The sequence below is a fragment of the Ranitomeya imitator genome, chromosome 2 (assembly GCF_032444005.1).
Source record: "Ranitomeya imitator isolate aRanImi1 chromosome 2, aRanImi1.pri, whole genome shotgun sequence".
Classification (NCBI taxonomy): Eukaryota; Metazoa; Chordata; class Amphibia; order Anura; family Dendrobatidae; genus Ranitomeya; species Ranitomeya imitator.
In genome coordinates, this window is record NC_091283.1 from 54,352,979 (window position 1) to 54,376,450 (window position 23,472).

The window sequence follows — 23,472 nt, forward strand, 5'->3', positions numbered from 1 at the left end:
TTACCTGTGAATGAGAAGGGGGAGCAGGAGTCACAACTAGTGGTCGAATCATCAGGACTCACAGGCTTTCTCTAAGTTGTTACACCCATATGTCCAATAACTACCGTAACTATAATTTGTAGACACTTCAATATTTATAACACAACATAATCCATACAGACATATGCACTGGCACTTTAGTTACATTATGCTCTTCACTATTTGCTTTTTCTTTTTCTCAGCCCGTGTATGGGGACTTATATAATTGGCGCTCTTACACATTAACCAGCCATTATTTAGTTTTGCTGGTTATTATATATAATTGATTACAGGTCTGGTTATTTTGATACCCCCCACTGGGCTAGTTGAACATCCATGCTGTGCTTTTTCCTCCCTTTTTTTTGGAGGTCCTGGTGCTGACTTTTTATATGACGTTTTTATGTTTGTGATTAATAAAATGTTATGTTTTTTTTTATGTTACTTTTGGTTGGAATCTCTTCTCGTCTAACAACTACGTGTTGTAAAAGATCATGTTGTGTTTCTCTAAGCTGTGCCAGCATTTATGTATCAAAATATTCTAAATACTTATCCAAACAACAGATAACTGCGTACAGAATCCCAGAGCTCGGTGTCTACTCCTTTATCACAATGCTGCTCTCACATAGGGGACAGAAGAGGACCCTGTGCAAGAACAGTATATGGGTCTGTAACGGGGTCTACCAAGCTGGGGTACCTCTTTCAGTAACACCCCGTGTTTCAGGAGGTCCAATCTGCTTTAGCTAGATTCTGAATGAAGGGCGCTGGCAGGAATTTCTTGATTACATGAGAGCATATAAAAGCTGACTGCTTCTCTACGTATTTCCAGTCTAAGAACACCCTTTATTTACAGCACACAGAATATAAAGCACAGATACACAGGGCAGGCCAATAGGAAAACAGCAGGCCAGACATACATTACAATAGCCGCAGGGGGCTGGAGCCTGCCGCTATTTACTGTGGGAATTACAAAGGTGGGGAGGTCAGAAAGAGAATATCTTGTCCAGGGGCGCAGCCTGTGGACTGATGCATTTCACAAGGAAACTATTATACATACATATATACTGCATAACATTCTTGGTGCTGGGGGTTCTGTAACAGGGTCCTTTTCAGTCCAATAGCTTATCATAATGCACAATACCCCCTGCTTTAAAGGCGGTAGTGGCCCCTTTAGCTCTTGGGCCCCTATGCGCAGGTTGTACCAATGATATGTCCTGTGTCCTGCCTGCTGGACATGTTGTATCCTGTGCAAACACCGAGGTCATAATACAAATGAGATACAGACACGCAGAGGAATAACCCTGCACAAGATAACATTCCCACAATGGCCTAATAGTCATTTTCCCGGCCCAAAATAACTGGGGACACAATTGTTTCTGTTATTCAGAAGGTCAGGTGGAGTAGAAGATGTGGATGCTGCAACTGTTGCAAAATACAAGGACGTAGCTGTATCTCCTGCATCGCAGGAAATGGAGGAGCGAGGATTGTGATAATTAGGAAAACCAGTACTCTGCTGAGGATTACCTGCAGCCAAATAACAGTGCATAAATAGGATAAATTAGTTATTTACTCCTGACAATTATTAGGCTCCAACCCTTACTAACATTGCTTGTACAGTCATCACATCTACATATCTGGTAAACCAGAAAATGTTGTTGAAAAATATCTTTAAGGGCCAATTCAGATGTTCGTTTTTTTCGCGTACTAGTTTAGTCCATGATCTTCACAGATAGATAATACTGGTACAGGTCCTATGGGGTTGTTCATGTCTGATTTTTGTTAATGTGAAGTGGTCTGCGCAGAAACATGTCCAATATTTACTTCTGGGCAACTCGCCTTCGCCATATCCCAGAGCATTCTAGTCTAGATGGATGGAAACAATAAACTTTGGTTAGGCCCAATACACCCTAACTCTTACCTTTGGGGGACCTCCTCAAATAAGTTAGATCCACATATGTTGGGTCCAATAAACTTTACCAAAATTATTTGGGATCGGTGCTCCAAAAAACTCCGGCTGATATCGGAACATTCTCCTTTGACCTTCCTATTGAATCCTGTGATGCCCGATAGCCTCAATGATCGTCGTTTGTGTAGAGCAGGTGTTCCAACCGAGGGTCTTATATCAGATATCTACCAGATATTAATTAACCTTTACCCAGATGACCATCTAAAAGGATCCCTAGATGAGTAAATGAGAAAGCTTTTTGGGTGGTCTTCTCTGACACTGTATTTGGCAGGAGATCGGGAGAAACAGTCAAAACTTCTACATGTTTTATCTACAATATAAACTCATGTTCTGGTATCATCCTCCCTCCCTTCTGCGTAAACTTAACTCTATAATCCATAATTATCATGTCGGAATACAGAAGGTGATCTACCCCATTTGTTTGGGACATGCTCAAATTTACAAGGTCTCTGGGAAACTGACAAGTTCTTGATCTGTAAAGTTACTGGTCTCCAGATCCCCTTGGATCCAAAATTAGATTCAATGAATCTATCACCATTTCAACTTGTCCGTAAAGTTAAACAGCTTTCATTACACATAGCAATGGCTTCTAAATGTCTGATAGCTTGAAAATTATTTCTCCTGTTGCTATCTCGAGAAATATGTTTTGACTTGAATGATTTTCTTGTTATTTTCTGTAATACTATTCTGAAAATGTAATAAAACCCAATTAAAAAAAATATGTCCAATATTGATCTAGCTGTTGGATCAATATCTGCAATGCAAGTCTATGGGTCTGTGAAAAAAATAAGACAGCACTCGGATGCCATCCGAGTGCTGTCTGTTTTTGATGGACTGATAGAGAGGAGAAGATAAGAAAAAAGGAGTTTCTCTGTCTGAGAAAAAACTGATGAAACTCGGATGACACTCATATGAAAGACGGATTAAACTGCACAAAGTCACTGATTAATCTAGGACCGCTCTTCTTGTACGTGAAAAAAAGCAGACGTCTGAATGAGCCCTAAGTGCATGACTGCTCCATTGGGCTGTAGGTCTCATTGACTCTTGGAAGGATTTTCCCACCACATCATATTTCTATGATATGTTAGTGGCGGTTGTGACCCTTTTAGATATAAAGGCTGGGACTGAAGTTCTGCAAGGACAGGGGCTGAGCCCCATTTACTTGCATGGGGCCGATGTGCCGTTCTCTAAATAGTGCCTGATGGGGAAAAGTGCTGGTTAGAGAAAAAGTCAAAGAAGCAGAAGCCCCTTAGTTTGGAGAATTGCTGGAAGTCAAAATGGTTGGACATTTACGATTCCATATTCTGGTAATATGTCATCTGTACTTTAGTAGGAAAACCCTTATGATCTATAGATTGACATATTAACACACAAACACCCAATATAAGCATAAGCCTTTTATCACATATACATTCTCCATTCAAGATTTCACTCACTTTGAATCAAAAATGAGAATAACACTTTATAGCAATATTCTTCCTGTGAACCCCAGAGGACCCCATTATAAGTCAATGGGGTCCATCTGCAACAGTGGATTCAGCACAGCGTCATAGCTTCCATTACAAGCAAATGCAATGACGCTAGTGTGAACACAGCCTAATTTGAGGACTTAGATGTTAAAGGGATTGTCCCAGTAAATATATGTATCATATATCCCCAAGATAGGGGTCTGATCGTTAGGACCCACAATAACTCCTAGAATGGGGGTCCTATAATCATCCGGAGCAGGGGTGCACGTTTGATTTTTGTGCAGCTTGGTAAGTACGGCAAATTCTCTCTCATCATTGGATTTAGAATGTAATGTTTAGCCTTTTTTTTTAAATTACTATTTAATTTAGTTTTTTTTATTATTATATCATTTACTAATTGTATTATTTATATTTTTTCTATATATATTATTGTTTTAATAAATATTATTTTATCTCTTTACTTTCTCTCCGGCCCATGTAATGCTTAACCTAAATACCAAGTTTAGTAGCCCCCGGCTCAGATGGATAGCTTGGCTACAGCATGTGATATCTTCGCATGTGACACCGTGATCAGTCAACGTGACTATAAAAGCATCTAAACAGCTTTGCGTGCGGCAATAAATATATATCATTCATTCCTAGGCATATGCCATGCAATGGCTGCCAAGGATAGGTATTAGTATTGGCGCATGGGCTGAAGCGAGCGATTACAGTCTGTGTACAGCGCTGTGGAATATGTTGGCGCTATATAAATAGTGATCGATATATTAAGAAATGAAAGCGGCACTTACCAGTTATCGTTCTCCAGTTACAGTGCCCCTGGCAGTGTGTGCCCACCGTCGGATCCCCCCAGCCGGCTCCCTCCTGGAAGGTCCAGTGACTGTGTGAGCTGTCACTGGAAGTCTGACACTCAATGCCAGAGGGAGAGGCTACAGCGAAGGGGGAGAGGGCTCAGGCTTCCCAAAAAGTTTCTGTCTGGCCAGTGATTGGCTGCAGGATGCTGACATCACTGAAACACTTCCAAGTTTTGACATTCAGCACAGAATCTTACCAGAATGCCATATTACGCCTCCGGGCTCTCATCCCATGTCCCTGATGAGAACGGCAAAGGATCCTTATAGTAAAGTCACTCCTAAAGTATCCCCGGCATTGCAAGCAATATTAGGAAATTCTGAGCAACCGTAGTTAAATGTCTTGAATCCAGCATTTATTAATCCAGAATGGCCATGCGGGTGTTTCTAGCACTAAACGTCAATAAAATAAGGTATTTCACCAGAAGTAGGACCCCGAGCAGAAAAGAATCTCTTCGAAGGGTCCCCCGACAATGAGCTGGTGACAGAGTGTTCACTAGCTCAATAGTAATTGACTAGAAATGGCAGAGGAACCCTACAGCAATGTCCCTGCAGCGCCCCCACAGGAGAAATGAAACATTACACAGTGCCCAATGAATTCCATAGACTGTGTAATGCATGGGTGGGCCATGTCCGTCAGACCAAGTGACGCTCCTTATAGCCTCTCTTCACCGTGGCTAATTAATCCAGAACTCCGGAACCCTCCATGATGAATATATCAGTCAAGGAGCACGTCGAGGGATGCTACACAGCTTGCATCTGCCTCAAACTAGCTCATCATGGGCCTAAGAACTTATATGCAAATTGTTGTGAACTACCTGCCTGTTCTGAACACATGCCAGAACCGATACCATAACATGACCATATTAATGGGAAATACTCCTGAAAGAGCAATATAGTAATCATACGAAAAAAACAAGGAGCCAAGAAAATCCCACGTATAATTACCTATACAAATATGTAACATATACCATGTGAAATCGTCATAAAAAATTACAAAATTTTATTGAAACATTAACACAGAAACATATACAGCAGTGCGCCATTTCTGTCATAATGGGTGAGACCTTACTTTCTCCAGCCTCTCTCCTCTGGTGACTTTTTGCATATACCCTATCTTCATTATGGGTCTTGTATATATTCCACATATGGAGTTATGGAGTCTGGTGTTATATATCTGCGGCTCACCCACTGATGTATATGGGTCTCATTGGGTTACTTATAATTATGTTACTGTGGTCTAGGCACATGTATTATTCTGGCTATATATTTGGGAACCTTTTCAATTATAGACAGTTTTGGCACTGCCTGTATGCATTGTCGCCTTACTCACCTGTCCTTATTTATTATATGTTTATTTTTTGTATATGTTTCTGTGTTTCTTGGCTCCTTGTTTTTTTCGTATGATTACTACCTGCCTGTTCTGCCCGATGCCGATCTCTGCCAACTCAGAATGGTCATGGACCACTCTTGCCGGCGATTCTGCTGCTTCGTTTGACCACATATCAATAGAGTAGCTGATCCTTTTCCGGTCTGCTCTGTTGACGGGACGTCACTGCTATCATCATTCTGATTGACAGATGGCTCCCCGCAATTAGGCAGCAGGGAGCCAGCTGTAAATCAGTAGTGATGTCCCATTGTCAAAGCAGAGTGGGAGAGAAGAACCAGCTCTGTTGATGTGATATCACAAGAAGCCGCAGGTGACTGAGACCGCTATGAGCAGGCAGAGATCAGCACCGGTCAGAACAAGCAGGTAGTAGATGTAAGTCTTTAGCTCCATAAGAGAAAAAAAGAAATCCTGGATAACCCCCTTTAAAATACCTCCATCAATCACTAAAAGTGTCAATTAAGCCTTGTGATCTTACAAAGCATCCATGTTGGGCGCCGATTGCCCTGCCTATGATGTAATGAGACTGCCAATAGATTTGCCCCCATTATGTAGTAATGTCCCCCATCCAGGGCTCCTTCCTGCTATATATGTCCCCCATCCTCACCCTGGGCCCATCCTAGTGTATATATGTACACCCAATCCTGGTATATATCTTCCCCATCTTGGTATATATGACTTTGTTCCCCATCCTGTTATATACAGTAGATGTCCCTCATCCTGAATCGGATGGTTCAGGGTTAGTTAGGTAAAGTGTAGGTACGGCAAAGGGAGTGTGATTAGTATATTCCGCCCAGGGAAGCCATACTTTCTCGAATTTACCAACTTTGTCCATAAGAATAGCCGACAGTTTTTCATTGATCATATACCAGGAGAGGCGTGATTTAACTGCGGAGAAGTCTATGGTTGTTTTTTTCCAAGTCAAAGCTATAGTTTGCTTGGTTGCTAAAAATATAAATGATATAAGAGCCTGAGTGTGTTTGGGAATCTTGGAGATGTGTTTGTTGAATAGGGCCTCCCAAGGGTTCTTTCTGAGGTTTATATTTGTGACAGAAAAAACTAAATGGTAGATTCTAATCCATAGTCTCCTAACAGTTGGGCATAGCCACCAGATATGGAACATGTCTCCAACAGAGTTACATCCTCTGAAGCAGTTTGGGGAGTAGCTGGCCACTGCCTTAGCCACTCTCGCTGGGGTCAGGTACCAACGGGTCAACACTTTATAGTTGGTTTCCAGCATGAGGGTATTTAGTATTCCTCCAGTTGAGGAGGACCAGATTTGGGACCACTCTGAGTCAGGCAGGGTAGACCCAATATCGGACTCCCAGCGAGAAGTGTATTTTAAACAATTCCTATGTGAAGGGGAGTTGATTTGTGAGTAGAGGAGAGATATAGTACCTGAGGCATGAGGGTTTTGACGACATCTTTGTTCAAATGAAGCAAAGGAGTATGAAGGGGTAGAATTTTTCAGTAAAGAGCTGACAAAGTTCTTAAGTTGCAAATATCGAAATATCTCTCCGGGGGGGGGGGGGGGGAAACCGTATTTTTCTCTAAGGGCTGGGAATGGGATAATCCTGTCCACATTAAATAGATGGTGGACTCTAGTTATCCCCGCTTCAACCCACTTATGGAAGTATCTAAGGGATCCCATACCTGGGGGAAATAGAGTGTTGCCCCAAATTGGGGCGAGGGGCAAAAAGGGTGATATTAGCTGTGAAGAGTATTTATGCGAGTCCCAGATTGCAAGAGAGTGTTTTATAATGGGGTTTGAAATATGTTTACGATGAGGTTGGGGGAATCCATAATATTGTACCTAGGGTGTCGGGTTGCAGCTCGGAGGCTTCTAAAGATAGCCATAATGGGGGTTCAGTGTAGGCATGGTATAGGGTCAGTTGGCCCAAAAGGGCTGCGCGGTAGTATTTAGAAAGGTTGGGAACTCCCAAACCTCCTTTTAGGCGGTGTCGGTAGAGAGTGGCTTTGTTTACTCTGGGGAGACCTCCCCTCCAAACAAAGGCATCTATTGATCTTTCTATTCTGGTAAATTTGTTCCCCATCCTGGTATATAGATGTCCCTCATCCTGGTATATAGATGTCCCCCATATTGGGCACATCATAGTATATATATATATATATATATATATCCACCATCCTGGTATATGTCCCTTATCCTAGGGCTCCTCCTGGTATATATCCCATGTCCTGGTATAAGTCCACCATTCTGCCGCTGTTCTTTAATGTATAGAAAAAAAGATGATTCTAATCACCTTCCCTTGGCTCCCCCACTGTGAGGCATCCTCTTCCAATGCCGGCAGCTGAATTCAGCGTGAAAGCGACTGGAGTGCACGACATCACTGCTATGCGTCCCCTCACGAGCAGGCCAATGTAAGTTGCTGGCCTCTGATTGGCCAGCAGTCTGTATTGCAGCGCAGGTGTGCTGCAATACACTTCAGCTGAATGTGCATCTGAGGACGCACATCCAGTTGAAGTTTGTACTGACGTTGGCAGTTCCCTCACCCGCACGGACCCAGTCGCCATCTCGACCTCTGTGACCCCAATTGTTACACACCTGCTTTTGAGACAACCACATTAATCAGGTACTATATATTTTTCTATATCCAGTAATCCAAAAATATATTTTTAACCATATTGAGGTGCATTTTTGACTGTCATTTGCTACAGAGGCATTCCTGCAAAAAAAAATGTATACAGTGTACAGGTATCAGGGTGCAGTAACGGTCGGAGGCAGAACAAAGGTTAACAGGGGATTTCACTGGAAGTGTTACTCCATGCAGGGAGAGGGTAAATGGGGGAGATAAGGATACTAAAACGGTGTTTGGTGGACGTAGGTATAGCAGGGGCAACAGAAGGTTGAGGAAAGTACAAAGGTATCAAACTTATCAGTCCGGCGGTGTTAAGGATCAGTCTCTGTGAAGATAGCGGTGGCGTTCTGGCCTGAACGCTTGAAGAATCCAGCGGCGTCCTCATCTGAGATGGGTCCTGGGTTCCGGTGTCGGCGAGGGCCCTGGAAAATGTCCTTTCGCGGGTCCTGGTTCCACGATGGGTTGGGATGGAGAGAGAAGAGTCCTTTCTTTTTAAGTGTCAGCACAATGCTAATACGGGCGGGAGAGTCTATGTACAACGGCATGCAAAAGTATTCATCCTCCTTGGCTATTTATCTATTTTGTTATATTACAATCTGTGTTTAGATATTTTTGTTTTTTTGTAATCCGATTTGTGTGTGATGCCTCAGCACTAAATAGTCTAAGTTGGTGAGGTAAGAAAAATACAGGCATAAATTACATTTATGGGATCAAATAATTAAAGATTGGCTTCATGAGTCAAATGCTTAGTGACAGGACGCCCCCTGTGTCACATATCTGTCAGTATATACACGGTACCTTTTCTGAAAGGCCACAGAGGCTGCAACACCATTAACAAGAGACAGCACTAACCAAACACCATGAAGACCAAGGAGATCTCCAAACAACACCATGAAGACCAAGGAGATCTCCAAACAACACCATGAAGACCAAGGAGATCTCCAAACAACACCATGAAGACCAAGGAGATCTCCAAACAACACCATGAAGACCAAGGAGATCTCCAAACAACACCATGAAGACCAAGGAGATCTCCAAACAACACCATGAAGACCAAGGAGATCTCCAAACAACACCATGAAGACCAAGGAGATCTCCAAACAACACCATGAAGACCAAGGTGATCTCCAAACAAGTCAGGGACAAAGTTGTTGAGAAGAACAAGTCAGGGTTTGGTTATAATAAAATATCCCAATCTCTAATCCCCAGAGCACCATCAAATCCATTATCATCAAATGGAAAGAACACAGTACCACAAGAAACCGCTGCCCACCAAAACTCTCAGCCCAGGCAAGGATAGCAGTAATCTGAGAGGCAGCATAGTGACCAACGGTTAACCCTGAAGGAGCTGCAGAGTTCCTATGCAGAGACTGGAGTAACTGTCCATACAACCACAATAAGCCATACACTCCATAGAGGTGGCATTTATGGAAGAGTGGGCAGAAAAAAGTCTTTACTTAGGCTAGGTTCACATTGCGTTAGTGCAGTCCGTTCAATGCATACGTTAAACAGACTGCGTTAACGCAAGTGCCGAAAAAGATCGCGTTTATGCGATCGCGCTAGCGCAGATGCTCTATCTGTGCTAGCGGTGACGGACCCGAAAACGCTGCAGACTGCGTCCGAGGGTCCGTCACAGAATGACGGCACATCGCTAACGCATGCCGATTATGACATGCGTTAGCGATGCGCTACATAATGGCAGTTAATGGGTGCGCTAACGCATCTGTTACATAGCGTTAGTGCCGCTATGTAACGGATGCGGTCAGCGCATTGCCATTAACGCAATGTGAACCTGAACCCAGCTTTACACATAAAAATTGTGAGGATGATTTTGAGTTTGCCAAAAGACATATGGGAGACTCCCCAAATGTATAGAGGAAGGTCAGATGAGACCAAAATTAAACTTTTTGGTCACCAAGGTAAATGCTATGTCTCGCAGCAAACCTACACAGCTCATCACCCCAAGAACAACATCCCCACTGTGAAACACGGTGGTGGTGGTGGCAGCATCGTGCTGTGGGGATTTTTTTGGCAGCAGGGACAGGGAAAATTGTCCGAATTGAGAGGAATATGGATAGTGAAAAATAAAGGGATATTCTTGCTCAAAACCTGTTTCAGTCTGTCAGTGATTTGAGACTGGGATGGAGGTTCACCTTCCAACAAGACAATGACCCAAAGTATACTGCTAATACAACACTCGAGTGGTTTAAGGGGAAACATATCAATGTTTTGGAGTAGCCTAATCACAGACCAGACCTTAATCCAATTAAGAATATGTGGTCAGACTTGAACACTGCTGTTCACCAGAGGAAACCATCTAACTTGAAGGAACTGGAGCAGTGTTGCTTCTCCAAGGTATTCCGTGGTATATATGTAGTCTGCACCAAGGATAAAACGAGAATTTGTCTGCTTACTGGATGCTTAGTGGTACCATCACAGTCTTCAGACTATCAGGCAGAGACTATGCGACTTTAGTAGTTTTGCATATGGGATAATTGGCAGGAAACTGTAGAGCGTGCGTGTGTGTGGTGGGGGCCACGTACTGTGTCACTACACAAACTATGCGCTCTATCAAAGGGACGCAGCCCCTTCCTGCCGCCTTATCTACCCAGGGAATGAGGACCGATTTCCCTCCAGGATGTATACGCTCGGTAAATATATACATGTGTGCGTAAGGTTCCCAGCGCCACAATTTAGTGAACTAGAAGCACGTAAGCCCAAATTCAGCAACTTCCAGAGAAAAGGATGGAAAAATCTCCCTCAAAAATACATAGCCACTAGCCCCAATATAGAAGCCCACCTATATTACATTTACAGTTGTCCAGGAAGCTGCGATATCCTGGACTGATCGCAACGTTTTGTGCTTGTTTCTACCTGTCATAAAGTTCACTTATGAGATTTTTAGACCCGTTATTGATCAGGGAACACAAGTGACCTCCCCAAACAACTCAATGCATTTCAGCCTACAGAAACAAACCACCCTTGTCCATGCAATGTATTTGGTATTGCAGCGGAGCTCTAATTTAGGGAATTAGACAGAGTTGCAATACTAGACACAACCCACAGACAAGGGTGGCGCTGTTACTGGGGAAAAAAACCCAGACCTTGTAATTAATATCATACAACACCAGGACCGTTCTCCACTCCTGATTTCAATTAGTAAAAATTGTATTCCTCATGAAATAATTCTGGAGTAAGTATGCGGTATATACGGTACTTTGCATAATTCTGCATTATGCCTTTCCGCTATTGTTCCTCTGACAAATGCATAAACTGGGTGGTAACTGGATGTTAGCACTCTCCCCAAAAAGAGGGTTTGTGATGGTGTGTTGTTGTCACATACTATCCAATCAGTGCCGACAGCCCCAGAACGTGGACAAATTTTCATTTTTTGTTGTTTTTTCATAGATTTCTAGGAGGATTAACAGAGGAACTGCACAATGCAAATTAGAAAAGTTGTTCCAGAATATAAAGATCTAGTAAAACAGGAGTCGGGAGTGGTGAAAGTCCTCCTTTAAGGGGACTTTAAATTAGTTATACAGCCTCTTTAATTTGGGAAAGGGGCAGGATCCAGAATCAAGGACCCTTACAGGGGTGTCAAACTGCATTCCTCGAGGGCTGCAAACAGGTCATGTTTTCAGGATTTACTTGTACTGCACAGGTGATAATTTAATCACCTACACAAATAATGAGTTGGTGATTAAATTATCACCTGTGCAGTACAAGGAAATCCTGAAAACATGACCCGTTTGCAGCCCTCGAGGAATGCAGTTTGACACCCCTGCTTTATTGACACCTTACCAGGCATGTGAGTTGAGTCTTTACCATCTTAATATTATTATATTATTTATATTCTTTCCGGGTTCCATCAGTGATGATATCTAGATGTAGAATGTAAAAGGAAGCGTTAAGTCGATACCCTCAGCACCTGCAGAGAAGGCACATGGCGGACTATCCTTTTCTATAAGCTTTCATGTCCTACCTCATGTCCTACTCTTATCAGCATGGACAGGATCGTAAATGTGATTGACAACTGCAATGACACATTTTTGTGCCCTCCTATGACAGTTTCAGTTGTCAACCGGCAGATCATCATCAGACATGTGAGTAGCAAGATGGCCAAAAATGTTAATTATTCGACCAACCATGAAGATTACTTGGCCTATTACATCTCCTAAACCGTGGGCAGATCTTGACCCAAAATGATCAAAAACAAGGATTAGGTTCCTAAAAAGTTGTAAAAAAAAAAACAACAAAACAAAAGAGAAGAAAGAGACATTGTCGATCCGAAGTAATGAACAAGCTAAAGTTTATTAATTAGAATAAGATAATAAGGTGTGGAGGAGAGGGGAATAACACGTATCACATGATGTGCCGTGAAATACTAGGGCGCACACAGTATGGGGACAACTGCATATATCATAGTATATATCATGAAAGTACTGAGAACCATTGTATCAAATGCATCAATCTAGTTTCCTAGTTATTACCGGCTAACCATGTGGTTTAGTCATATGAGTTTCATTTAGGCTACGTTCACATTTGCGTTGCGTCGGGCGGAACCGCGGCGACGCATGCGTCATGCGCCCCTATATTTAACATGGGGGGGCGCATGGACATGCGTTGCACTTGCATTTTGTGACGCATGTGTCACTGCAGCGCATGCGTCAGGGCGCAGAGGACGCTGCATGATGCAGTTTTTTCTGCGCCAAAAACCATGAAAAAGTGAACGCATGCGTCACAAAATGCTGCGTTGTGCATGCATTCACATTTGCGTTGTGCGTTGCGTCGCCGACGTAGCACCGCACAATGCAAATGTGAACGTAGACTTACTAAAAAGTTGTAAATGAAGGAGATTTCTCATGAAGACAAACCGTGACCAAATGAGCCATTAAGGAATGTGGATATTTTAGAGTATTAGTCTATTTATCTGAATGGCTGCTACAAGTAAAATGGTTGAAGGACCACGGTTTCCGCTACTGAAATCAGTTTTGTACCAAGAGCCAGACCCACATGGATCAGCTGTACGCAGCCTCTTAAAGGGCCAGTGCTCTGAATTCAGCTCAAGTGTATTCAGGGTCTTGCTTAAACCACTCAAAGTCTGAACAGAAAGGGTCCATTTGGTCACCAGTCTGCTACACTGTGTTCCTTACACTTAAAATGTGTCTTGCGTTTGACTTCTGTCTGACCTGCACTACCAATTGAACTCGATCAGACTACAAATCGTGCCTACTGTCTCTGTACTGGGATTTGGAAATTCCAGCCATTGGAAAGAGACTATTCCATGATTAGTGGTCATAAAAGTTTTTTGTGAGAAAGTCTATACCTCCTTGTACATGTCCAAAGTGAAGAAGCACAATCCCTTGATCTCGGTATCCTGGTTTATCCCTAAGCCAAAATCATCACTGACCCAATGGGTCAATGTCTCTAGTCGGCCTTTGTTACAGCATGTCAATGAGAAATAGTGAATCTCCATCAATGAATGGCATTTTATTTAAAGAGAACCAGTAACTTTGTAAAAAAAAATAGTAAGATAACTTGTTAAAATCCCTGAGCTCCATTTTGCACTGCGTTTGTTTCCTCTGGAGCTTTGCAACCATTCGATTCTTCAGAGTCTGCAAATACTGCCAATCACGCCTTAGTAAAGTCTGAGAATGCTAGACTGCAACTGAGCTGCGATTGGCAGCATCTGAAGAGAGGTGCAAGAACACACCCCCAGAGAAAACTCTGAAGAAATGCCCAGTTGTACTACTAGCAGAAATTTCACATACTGCGCTTCAGAAGAAACAAATGTGAATATCTATGCAATTGAGGGATGCAGGGTGAAACGGAAAAGAGCTTCAGGTATTTAACTTTTTTTTTTTTGAGCAAGTGACAGATCCTCTTTAATATTAATTCTTAACCATCAGAATTCTGTGATCTCTAAATTCCCTGTATTTCTACTTATTTATTATGCTTGCTTATACAGCGCTTTATAGATATTGGGGCTCACAATCTAAATTCCCTATGAATATGTCTTTGGAGTTCGGGGGAAAAAAAAACGATGAAACCCACTCAAACACAGGGACAACATACATCCTTGCATGTATGTGATCACTCTGCCCCGAGGAAGCTGTCGTGAAACGCGCGTAGAGGCGCGTGGGTATCCCCATGGACACAGATATGGGTGAAATCTAAGGGGTGGTCTCATGCCTCATCTAGACTAGATTAGCCACATGGCCATTGATTTACATATATTATCTTTATAAGGAGAGCCTAACTTTGAGATTTATGTGACCACTCCATTTCGGCTATGGATGAAATATGTTGCACTGGCACTTTAGATTGTATTTTTTAATATGACCTTTGTTTTGGTTATATGAGATAACTTCATTTCCATGCCTTTGTCTTTGGGGTGACACCATATTTGTGGTGCACCCTTAACCTAATCAACTACTCTGTTCTAATTACTTACTCTGTGATATTTATCTTTATGTGTCATAACTGATTTCTTAAATAAAATTTACTGTGTTATGATACAGTTTTTGTGGTTTAATGCTCCATTTTGGGGTGTTTTGATACATCATTGCAGATGTTGTCCTTGATGGAATTTGAGCCCAGGACCCTAGCACAAAGTAACAGTGTTAACCACTGAGTCACCGTGCTATCCATAAAATTTACCACTAACATAAAGTACAATATGTCACTAAAGCAACACTCTTGAGCTAATTAATGAAACAGTATGCAATAAACTTCTGAGCTCCCCCTAGTGAAGGCCTCGATCAGGCAAGATTTTACCATTTGGAATTATTTGTACAAAAAATCATGGCTCAAACTGCTAAAACAGTTATATTACGACGTGAATCATTACTATAAAACCGATCACTTCAAAGATAATTTTACTGGGAAAAAAATGTTAATGCTTTATTTTCCTTTGGAAAGTTTAGGATAAATTGTATCTAAAATCTAATGGAATTTAATGCCATTCATTTAGATTGGTCTTTTACTACGTGGAAACTAGACCAGAGAAGACCGGGGAAAAAAAACTGTTGCTATTTACAGAGCTTTCATTTTATAAATATGAATTTGTAAAATGATGGGGTGTGGTGAACCGCTGCCATCTCCCTCCATAGAGTGAATTCCTCAGATGAGACAACCGTCCTCCACCCATCCCTCAATGATCTGCTTCTTCAGTGACGCCAAATCTGAGCTAATTCTCCTGTCAGTGAAGTTAAACTTCCTGCTTTTATTCCCCAGTTCCGTCTATGACACGGAAAGGACCCACTCTAGAATTCGAGGAATATTAATTCAGATGAGTGGAAAGGTCACATTTTTTAGGCTTGACTTCCTTCTTATTGGGGTCCTCCACCCTTTCCTTCCTAAACGCAAAATCACATCAGCAGTTTGTTATGGCCCAGCCCGTCATTACGAATGCATGAGCACAATGCTAAAAAGGCACCAGATCTCATGTGATCATGAGGACATCTCACATGTCAGCTGCATGGAGCAGTAGACCCAAGATGACATCTGTCCATGTAGGACCAAAGCTCTGAAGCAAAAAAATAGTGGTCAGTGAATTGACATTTTTCCAGTTAAAGCATGTGACACCTTAGATCATAATGACCCCTATTAAATATTATGGGGTCAGTTGGGCATGTCCATCTTATGAATGTTCTGGAACAGGATTATGGCTTTCAAAAGAAGCAACTCAGAGATGACCAGAGCTCAAAAAAGTTAGTAGTTATTTAATAATAGTTCCAATGGTCTCTCAACTGTAGTCATCTATAGCCAATTTTGATATGCCCAAAAGAGGTCAACATCTCCCCTGGTGAAAAGAACCCAGAACCCAACCAGACAAGGTGCGGTTTAAATTCAATCTATGAAATTCCATCATGGTTCCCAGTTTGAAATCTACACCAAGACCATAAAAAATATTAAAGAGTTTAACTATTTATGACTTATACATAGGATGGGTCATCATTATGAGATCAGTGGTGGTCCAACACACACCGATCAGCCAAGAATGAAGCGACTTACAGGCACAAAGCAGCAGCTCCATATGTTGATTGGTGGCCACTAGTGAGTACTAAGCATTATCTCCCTTTCAAGTGGATACAAGCCCCTGAGATCAGTGATTGACTGCAACGATGCTGACATGACATCACTGCAGCGGTGGAAAGGCATCATTAGACCCCACAAGTGTGAAAAGAAGGTCAAGTTTGGTATTTTGTCCATCTCTGATGGACATACAGTACAGACCAAAAGTTTGGACACACCTTCTCATTTAAAGATTTTTCTATATTTTCATGGCTATGAAAATTGTACATTCACACTGAAGGCATCAAAACTATGAATTAACACATGTGGAATTATATACTTAACAAAAAAGTGCGAAACAACTGAAAATATGTCTTATATTCTAGGTTCTTCAAAGTAGCCACCTTTTGCTTTGATGACTGCTTTGCACACTCTTGGCATTCTCTTGATGAGCTTCAAGAGGTAGTCACCGAATATGGTCTTCCAACAATTTTGAAGGAGTTCCCAGAGATGCTTAGCACTTGTTGACCCTTTTGCCTTCACTCTGCGGTCCAGCTCACCCCAAACCATCTCGATTGGGTTCAGGTCTGGTGACTGTGAAGGCCAGGTCATCTGGCGTAGCACCCCATCACTCTCCTTCTTGGTCAAATAGCCCTTACACAGCCTGGAGGTGTGTTTGGGGTCATTGTCCTGTTGAAAAATAAATGATGGTCCAACTAAACGCAAACCGGATGGAATAGCATGCCGCTGGAAGGTGCTGTGGTAGCCATGCTGGTTCAGTATGCCTTCAATTTTGAATAAATCCCCAACAGTCTCACCAGGAAAGCACCCCCACACCTCCTCCTCCATGCTTTACGGTGGGAACCAGGCATGTAGAGTCTATCCGTTCACCTTTTCTGCGTCGCACAAAGACACGGTGGTTGGAACCAAAGATCTCAAATTTGGACTCATCAGACCAAAGCAGATTTCCACTGGTCTAATGTCCATTCCTTGTGTTCTTTAGCCCAAACAAGTCTCTTCTGCTTGTTGCCTGTCCTTAGCAGTGGTTTCCTAGCAGCTATTTTACCATGAAGGCCTGCTGCACAAAGTCTCTTAACAGTTGTTGTAGAGATGTGTCTGCTGCTAGAACTCTGTGTGGCATTGACCTGGTCTCTAATCTGAGCTGCTGTTAACCTGCGATTTCTGAGGCTGCTGACTCGGATAAACTTATCCTCAGAAGCAGAGGTGACTCTTGGTCTTCCTTTCCTGGGGCGGTCCTCATGTGAGACAGTTTCTTTGTAGCGCTTGATGGTTTTTGCCACTGCACTTGGGGACACTTTCAAAGTTTTCCCAATTTTTCAGACTGACCTTCATTTCTTAAAGTAATGATGGCCACTCGTTTTTCTTTACTTAGCTACTTTTTTCTTGCCATAATACAAATTATAACAGTCTATTCAGTAGGACTATCAGCTGTGTATCCACCAGACTTCTGCACAACACAACTGATGGTCCCAACCCCATTTATAAGGCAAGAAATCCCACTTATTAAACATGACAGGGCACACCTGTGAAGTGAAGACCATTCCCTGTGACTACCTCTTGAAGCTCATCAAGAGAATGCCAAGAGTGTGCAAAGCAGTCATCAAAGCAAAAGGTGGCTACTTTGAAGAACCTAGAATATTAGACATAAAAAAAAAGTGTGAAGCAGCTGAAATTAAGTATATAATTCCGCATGCATTAATTCATAGTTTTGATGCCTTCAGTGTGAATGTACAATTTTCATAGTCATGAAAACACAGAAAAATCTTTAAATGAGAAGGTGTCCAAACTTTTGGTCTGTACTGTATTTGAGAGAGGACAACCCCTTTTAGGCCGGCGTCACACTGGTGCTTTAAACGGCCGAGTGCAATGCGATAAAAAAAACTAAAAAATCGCATTGCACTCGGACCAATGATAAGTTATGGGGCCGCTCCCAGCAGCCGACTTTCTGTCAGCCGTTTTCCTCGGTCCGAGACACTCGCAGCATGCTGCGATTGTCTCGGACCGAGGAAAACTCTCGGCTCATTCGCACCCATATAAGCCTATGGGTGCGTGTGAGACAGCGCACACCACTCGGATAACATCCGAGTGGTGTGCGCTATAAGCGGACCCCAGCAATGGAGGAGATGGAGAAATTCATTTCTCCGCCTCCTCCACAGCTGTGCTCCGATCCTCCCTGTGCGAGAGAATCGGAGCACAGACGCATGACACTCGGCTCCTGCTCTGCTGCGAGCAGGAGCTGAGTGTCATTAGCATATCGCATGAGATGTTCTCGCATTGGATGCGATATGCCAGTGTGACGCTGGCCTTACTCTTAAATGCAGAATTCTAAAAGGGTCAAACCGATGACAGATTTACCTTTTAATTTTTAAAGCACTAATTTACATTAGGACTTAAAACTTAAAAATAAATACAGACCCAAAACCAACCCCCTAAAAACATAGTCCCGGGTTACACAGTTCCCACTCTAGTTCTCTGTGCAGCTTTGCAGCTCTACTCCTGGCATCAGGACCTGCACACGTGGCCTTTTCTGTCAGATTCCTCTACAGTAATCGATTCACAGGAATCGGGGATCATTGAGCACCCAGGTTTTGTGCCTTTTAATCACAATTTGGAACACAAAAATGCATTAAACTTTTACATGAAATCTTTTTAGATTTTTTTTTTTATTCATGAGGATCTCCTGAGTACTTTTTTTTGTGCAAAATCTGCCATGCAATCCTAGAGATACCGGCCTTTTTATTTTGCGATATTTTTATGGTCTTTACAAAGGAGGTGTTGCTCACAGGATCCTCTGGGGTGTGTCTTTAGGCTGCTCTGCAAAACTGCTCTGTGAGAAAAGCCCCCTCGGAAAAGACAAAATTTTGCACTAAATATAAAGCCCCATCTTTGTAGAGCGGTATGGCCAATTTAAAAAAAAAAAAATTCAGGGAAGCAGTGGGATCAAAATAAGATGAAAAACCGGGCCACTTTTGATCTGGTGACCTTTGAAGGTGTTGTCCAGGACATCTTTATTTTTACTTTGGGCCTAAATAGAGAAGCAACTACCTGCCAGTTCAACCCAGTGCTGCAACAGACTGCTCCTTCGGGGGACTCAGCTGTTTCATGTCAACTGTGCAGTTCTTCCTCTTCTTCTCTGTCGGCGGAGGGTGGCTGCCAACTTCATGCTTATTGACAGCTGGCTTCCTGAAGTTAGGCAGCAGGGAGGTGGCTGTCAATCAGCATGACATCAACAGGGCAGAGAAGAAAAGAAGCTGCTGCCCTGTCAACGTGACGTCAGCGTCAGTCTGTGACTGCTCTGTGCCAGTAAAGATGGGTGCTGGGCACAGCAGGCAGGTTGTTAGCAACTACCTGTTTGTTCAAAAAAAAAAAGTGCGGAGAAATCAAGCTGTGCAGCCACATGCAAGGTATCCCAAAAGTAGATGAATCTTCAAAGCTTGATTTCTCAGCGCTAATATATCGGATTACTACAACCTTGATAAGCCAGCTGGTATGTCACTCTCCATAAGGAGAAACGTTACCACTTAGACCCCAGTCCAGAGCCTCTCACCTAGCCAAATCAGTTCTCATGCTTCGCACTGATGAGGGCCAACAGCCCGAAACACAGTGTCTGCGAATTGAGATACTGATTTGGCTTTTATCCTAAGTCATATTGCACGACTCGTTAAAGGGTTGATTGTAACTTGTAGGATCGCTACTTCCTACAGGTGGCGCTATAGAGTTTAAGTCCTCTTTTTCTCAGAAGAGGCAATTTGCAGACAAAACAGGTATCATTTTAAGTGGTCATACCAAGACTTACACAGCCACCCCTAGTATCATCAGTAAGATCATCCTAAAAGTCCATCTGAATGAATGTTGCGTCCAGGGTCTGACTGGCTAATTAGAATATGAGAGAGGATCCTCCAATGGCTCCATAAATCTATACAGATGATAGCAGGGTCCATAGATTTCCTCCCAAGAAACCTTAAAGGGAAGGTCCACTACTTAGATAACTGATTCTTGAATACGGTTTTCCCCAATGCAAAATAAAAATAACATATTTCCTGCTCCAGCGTTGTCAGCAGCAGTTCTTCTGATGCTCACGTTACATTGTTATGCCACATGACATGAAAGCTGCAGCCAACCAGCAACCGCAAAAAAATGGCCATTTCACTCTCACTTCCCGAAAATGAAATTCGAATGTCTGAGAAAAGTGTGAGAATTTCAGTCTGTTAATGTCCACAGGGCTGAGGAGTCGGAGTTGTGAAGTCGGAGTCATGGAAATTGAGGAGTCGGAGGTTTGGCTTACCGACTCCACCACCCTGTTAGGGCGGTGGAGTCGGAGTCATGGAAATTGAAGAGTCAGATTCGGAGGTTTGGCTTACCGACTCCACAGCCCTGATTGGATGCATAGCCCATGTGGCATAACTATGTGACGCAGGATCTGGGAGGCACAGCGCTAACATCGCTGGATCGGCATCGGTGCGAGAGGTATCTGTTGTTTTCCTATTTACACCATGGAATATAATATTTAATAAGGGGTTCATCATGTAGTGGAGGATCCTTTTAATCCTGATGATAGTTGCATGCTATAAATTTCATCTGTGAGAAGAATCACCCTGTGTCTATGGAGTTCTCGGCCTTAACACTAATGTTGCCATTTACCGACAGCAACCGGAGATCTAGAACTTGACGAGAAACTGAAAAAAAAAGTCTAGAAAGTTGCATAACTTCTTATTCTCCCATGATTATAGTTTATTTACCTAAACTCGGGAAAACCTTGTGCGGGTCACGACTTTATCTCAGTGAATGGGTTATTTTCCATAAAGTAACAACAGGATGCAGATTTTCCACAATACATCCGAGTTTGGCTCAAATCTAATTTTTCCTTAAACATCCATCAGTGTGATGATAGAAATGAAAGAACCTCAGTCCTTCGCTCATCATTAGTCTTAAAGGGATATTCCCATCGTAAATATTTGGAGGCCACCACTTCATTCACATCTATGGGGGATGGTCACTCCTTTTATAGGGAAAATATATCATTATGCCAGTTATGCAAGTAATCCATGAATAGGTCCCATAGAGTAATCGTAGAAGGAGACCCTCCATAAAACCCTTATTTGCCCTAAAAGGGGACCCACAACTGAAAATCCTGCAGTAGAGATATAATACGAGCTGCGTATACATGACTAGGACCACACAACTATTTGACATTGGTTAAAAGTAAAATCCTTACGGTTGTGTGGATAAAGTAAGAATCCCTCGAACGCGCTAATCTCTGGATTGTGGACAAAAGGCGGACGTAGAGTAAGATGACTATCAACACATGGATTGTTCTTGACACATGGCCAAAAGCTATAACACTTGTGCCTTTATGGAGAAGGTTTCTCAGTGTTCACAGACTCTACTGTAATCGAATTACAAATATGTAGCTGTGACATCACCCCACCCACGGGAGTCAAAAGCCTTTCACCGTGCGATGCAGCACTCCCCGCACGGAAGCAGGGGTGAACAGAGAAGTAAAGGGGCTTGCATATCCATAAACATCTAAAAAAAATTGATTTTTGTCTACTTAAAGGGGATCCATCACTTGCCATTACTATGTATTTGTTTTATCTGGTGTAAATGCCTCTCTTCTCCTGAATCCAGCGTAGTTTTTCTTTTTCTCCTGCGACTCTCTATTCCTGAGATATAAACTCTTCATTCTTGCATGTAAATCAAGTCTTGTCATTGAAATGGGCGTGGTCATCATGAAGGCAAGGTTGAATCCCACTTGGATAACAAGACTAGATTTATATATAGGAAAGAGTGAGCCATATCTTGGGAACGGAGAGGCGCAAGAAGAAAAGAAAAACAACGTTGGATTCAGGAGAACAAGGGCATTTCTACTAAGTAAAAAAAAAACAACATATTAATGGCAATACATAAGTCTTTAAATCCATCAGAATCCTCTGCATTGATCACCAATTAACTATTTGCATGCCAATTGGCTTTGATTGGGGCACACAAGCACAAATCGCGAGCGTAGACCTCCATTGATTGAGAGGAAATCCGTAAGACTCACTAAAAACCAATACAGGTATAAAGGTTTTCTTACTATTTTGCCTGGTCTAAGGGTATATTTAGGTACCCGAAAAATGGCCTCTGTGCTGTTAGTACATAACTTACTGAACTGGTATATAGCTATATGACAATATATTACGGAAAAAATATAAAGATCTTTATATTATCAAAAAATGTATGTACTGTATTACATTAAATAGGTCGTTCTACAAAGGATATCCATCATCTATCCATAGTCTAGGTTGTAAATAAGGTTTCTCAGCCACCAAAACTCCACACTGCCTAAACCGTGGGCTCAGGAACCATGTTTAGGGATTGTAGGAGCCCCAAATGATCAAAGAAGTCACCATATACATATATAGGCTAAATGTACATTGTGGGACAACCAATTGAAATAAAATGTACTAAACATTGCTCTGACCCTGAGGAAGACGCTTTGTGCGTCGATACGCGTCGGTCCAGGACACTGATGGGACCTAGGGATACATTATGCCCGGCACAACAAAAAAGCCTATAGGCCTATGGGTGAGATACCATGAGGGACTTATAGCCTGAACTTTTCTATTTGAGAGTACCAAGCCTGCTCAAGCGTTTGTAGGTTGCTATAGTTATACTTTATATATTAGTGGTGGTCTATGTCCGATAATGAGTGACGGGCCATTTTTGATCTAGCTGATAGGAGATCATACCACATTTATATAGGCTCTTTTTTCAAATTGCTGAGCCCTGCTAATTCAGGTTATTCCCTGGCATTAGAGTCCTTTTGGCCGCTATATTTGTGCATATTGAATTATTGTGTGGCTTGTGTACCCACTAGATTTCTAGGTTGCTTATTGTAACTGTGACTATTGTTTACTGTTAATTTGTATGACCCATCAGTGTACCTTTTGTGCAATATTGTGTTCTTGTTTACATTGTAAGTGTGGACCCGCCACCTCTACCTATGTGGTGGAGGCCTTTTAAATGTTTTTTAAAAAGTCTGTTGTGTGTTCTCCATGTAATAAACTTATCATTAATCAGTATCCTATTGTGCTGGTGATCCCGCTTTTTTGCATACCTTTTTCTCTTTTTGGTTCAAAATGTACTAAACATACTTCTTCAAATC

At 42.3% G+C, this 23,472-nt stretch overlaps 1 protein-coding gene across 2 annotated transcripts in view; it reads right to left on the minus strand.

Annotated features, from left to right (window-relative positions):
* The window catches only part of PRX (periaxin), a 67,881-nt gene that overhangs the window by 42,866 nt on the left and 1,543 nt on the right, over nt 1-23,472 (minus strand). Inside the window, exon 1 of one of the 2 annotated variants that reach the window (XM_069746749.1) lies at nt 4,242-4,356. The exons of the other annotated variant lie outside the window; for it this stretch is intronic. The gene's annotated coding sequence lies outside the window, so the exon portion shown is untranslated. Of the gene's footprint in view, nt 1-4,241; nt 4,357-23,472 lie in introns of those variants that run through there. 2 annotated transcript variants of the gene reach the window in all.